Below are 3,923 nucleotides of genomic sequence, written 5' to 3'. Positions count from 1 at the left end.
AAATTTGTTGAGGGCCTGCTATGTACCAGGCACTGTTTTTTTTTCCTGTTTTTTGTTTGTTTTTAAAGATTTTTAAATTTATTTTTATAGAGAGGAAGAGAGAGGGAGAGAAACATTGATGTGAGGGAAACATAGATCTGCTGCCTCCTGCATGTCCCCCACCAAGAATTTAGTCTGAAACCCAGTCATGTTCCCTGACCAGGAATGGAACCAGCAAACCTTTGGTGCAGGAGACAATGCCCAACCAACTGAGCCACACCATCCAGGGCTCAGGCACTGTTTTATATGTCAAGATACAAGGAAAATTTAGAAACATCAGGAAACTGTTGTTTTTTTATTTGCATTTTAGATGCAGGATGGGGTCAGACATTAAACACATAAACAATAAAATAAGAACACAACAAACAATTACAGTACTTACTATCTGACAGAGGCTTTATATATAACTCTAATCCTGCCAACAACCATGTGACATAGATGGTATTGTTATCTCCACTTTATAATGGGAAACTAAGACACAATGGGTAACCAACATCTAGTAAATGGTGGAGCTGGGATTTGAACCCAGGTAATCTGGCTCCAGAGCTTCTGGTTGTGATAAATGCTATGAAGACATCAGAACAGTCTGATTGGTTGATTGATTCTCTATCCTCATATCCCATACCTATTTCCTTGTCCCCTGCCCTCATAGTCAACTATTCTCACATGGCATTATCCAGCTTCCTAGTAGTTGCCAATATATTAGGGGTGAATTAAAATCTCATTGCTGTTTTAATTTTAATTTGCGTTTCAACTTACTAAAAATTAAGCATCTCTTCATATGCTTGTTAGCTTTTTGGATTCCCTCTTTTGTAAATTGCCTGTTCATATATTCCTTTAGGGCTGATGTCTTATTCTTTTTTTAAAAAAATATATTTTTATTGAGTTCAGAGAGGAAGGGAGAGGGAGATAGAAACATCAAGGATGAGAGAGAATAATTGATCAGCTGCCTCCTGCATGCTCCACACTGGGGATCGAACCCGCAACCTGAACATGTGTCCTGACTGGGAATCGAACCATGACTTCCTGATTCATAGGTCAATGCTCAACCACTGAGACATGCCAGTTGGGCCAATGTCTTATTCTTGTTGATACAGAAGAATTCCTTGTATGTTCTACATGTCTGCCCTTTGTCCATCCTGGACATGGCAAAAATCTCCCATTCTACCATCTATATTAACTGTGCCCATGATGTTCTTTGTTGTTATTTTCATATGATCAAACTCATCTCTCCCTTTTTTGCTTTAGAGTTTGTTTTTGAAATTTTGTTTTAAAAAAAATCCTTTCCTATCCTTACATTATAACAATTTTTATATTCTCTTTTTTAAAAAAAATTAAATCTTTATTGTGGAAATAAAAATGGACAAAGGACTTGAATAGACACTTCTCCAAAGATGACATACAGATGGCCAATAGACATAGAAAAACATGCTCAACATCACTAATCATCAGATAAATGCACATTAAAACTACAATGAGTTATCACCTCACACCTGCCAGAATGCTACCATCAATAAATCAACAAACAACAAGTGTTAGTGAGGACGTGGAGAAAAGGGAACCCTAGTACAATGCTGGTGGGAATGCAGACTAGTGCAGCCAACATGGAGAACAGTATGGAATTTCCTCAAAAAGTTAAAAATGGAACTGCCTTTTGACCCAGCAATCCGACTTCTGGGATATATCCTAAGAATCCTGAAACACCAATCAGAAAGGATATATGCACCCTGTATTCATAGCAGCGTTATTTACAATAGCTAAGATCTGGAAACAGTCCAAGTGCCCACTAATAAATGAGTGGATTAAAAAAAGCTGTGGTACTTTTGTTGTTGTTGTTTATCCTTACCAAAGGGTATTTTTCCATTGATTTTTTTAGAGAGAGTGGAAAGAAAAGACAGAGTGAGGGAGAGAAAGAGAGAGAGAGAGAGAGGAGAAACATTGATGTGAAAGAGACACATTGATTGGTTGCCTCCTGCACACACCCAGACCAGGGCTGAGGATCTAACCTGCAACCCAGGTTCATGCTCTTAACCGGGAATCAAACCTGCAACCCTTCAGTACATGGGATGGTGCTCTAACGACTTAATAACACCAGCCAGGGCAAAAGCTGTGGTACATTTACACAATGGAATACTATGCAGCTGCAAAATAGAAAGATCTCTTACCTCTTGTGACAGCATGGTTGGACCTGGAGATTATTATGCTAAGCGAAATAAGCCAGTCAGAGAAAGACAAATATCATATGATCTCACTTATAAGATAAACAAAATAAACTGATGAACAAAATAGGTCCAGAGGCATGGATGCATGGAATAGACTGACAGATCTCAGGGAGAAGGGGTTGGGGGGGACAGGAAGAGACTAACCAAAGAACTTATATGCATACTAGAGGCCTGGTGCATGGATTTGTGCACAGGTGGGGTCCCTCAGCTTGGCCTGCAGGGATTGGGCCGAGACTGGCTCTCCAAAATTCCCAGAGGGGTCCCAGATTGCAAGAGGGTGGTTTTCAGGTGATGCACACCAGAAATCAGGCTCCCTCCTCTCTGATTCTAGGTGCATCACCCAAGACCCGCAGCTGCCAAGTCACCACAGCTCGGCAGCTCCTGTGTTAAGTGTCTGCCTCCTGGTGGTCGTTGCGCATCATAACTACCAGTCAGACAGTTGGATGATCAGTTAGGCATATATATATTAGTAGCCCGGTGCATGAAATTCGTGCACATTAAAAGGGAATTAATTGCCCTAACCGGTTTGGCTCAGTGGATAGAGCATCGGCCTTCGGACTCAAGGGTCCCGAGCCTCAGAGCGCGTGGGGGCTGGGGATCTGGTGTGGGGTGCATGCTGGGGAATCACGCTCATTCCCTTACTGTGGCTGAGGTGGAGTACAAAGATGGAAAGATGTTTTACACGCATTTTTTTTCTTTCTATACAAGAACCTTTTGTCACTTGGTGTTGCTTTGAGAGTTCTGTAGAAGCAGATTGAATGGGATAAGTTTATTGAATACCTACTATGTGCTTGTTCTGGATTTTATAGGGAAAGAGACGAACCCTCCAGGAGTTCAGAGATTTGCTCAGGGCCTATGTGTAAAGGAGGCGAGCTTGGCTTGGACCGGGCCCAGCCTCAGAGTCTGCATATCTTCTACTGCCCCTGCAAAGTGCCAGCTTCCTCAACAGCGGCTTAAAACGTCTGCGCCCGGTGCTCATTGCTCAAGGAGACTCTTTCTTCAGTGAGATTTAATATTTGCTTATATAGGGTGTCCCAAAATTCACGCAAGATTTGAATGTGTGAGCATTAACAACAACAACAACAAAAAATAAAAGCCTAATTTTACTTGGTTTATTGAATCAGATTCTAATATCTGTTGCCCTTTGATTTCAATTCCTTCAATTTGATAAGCATTACCAAGTACCAATTATGGAGCAGGAGCAGGGACAATGAAGACCACGGCTTTGCATAGGTGCCAACAAAGCTGTTGAGACCATTTATCCGATGTGCTATTCGATACATAACCCTATACTGTATACTTTATGAATCAATAAAAAATTTACAATTTTTAATTATAAACCTGTCTTTTCTATCAAAATTACTTCTTGCATGAATTTTGGGACACCCTATATATAACTCTTTGCAGTTTACACACTATGCCCAGGCACATTTCCCACCTGCTGCTTTCTATATCCCTATGGGATAAATATTATTATACTAATTTTACAGAAAATGAAACTAAAATGAAGGGGCCTTCCAAAGTCATACACAAGGACAGAGTCAAAATTTTCAGTTGCTTCTTTACACCAGATATGTAATTATGCACATGTATCCCGTTTCATTACTCTTGTTTTTAAAATAAGCAAAATGTGTCTGAAGAATACCAAGTGGTTACAGATAG

The 3,923-nt window shown here is 40.4% G+C and overlaps 1 long non-coding RNA gene across 1 annotated transcript in view; it reads right to left on the bottom strand.

The window, feature by feature from the left end:
• Positions 1-807: 807 nt before the first annotated feature.
• The window catches only part of LOC106725886, a 6,949-nt gene continuing 3,833 nt past the window's right edge, over positions 808-3,923 (bottom strand). Inside the window, exons 2-3 of the long non-coding RNA XR_001361889.1 lie at positions 3,603-3,611; positions 808-882 (exon numbers count right to left, since the gene is read on the bottom strand). This is a non-coding gene — a long non-coding RNA (uncharacterized LOC106725886). The remainder of the gene's footprint in view (positions 883-3,602; positions 3,612-3,923) is intronic.

Source organism: Myotis brandtii, unplaced genomic scaffold (genome assembly GCF_000412655.1).
Source record: "Myotis brandtii unplaced genomic scaffold, ASM41265v1 scaffold195, whole genome shotgun sequence".
Classification (NCBI taxonomy): Eukaryota; Metazoa; Chordata; class Mammalia; order Chiroptera; family Vespertilionidae; genus Myotis; species Myotis brandtii.
The sequence above is the reverse complement of the archived record's forward strand: the minus strand, read 5'-3'. Positions and strand labels throughout refer to the sequence as shown.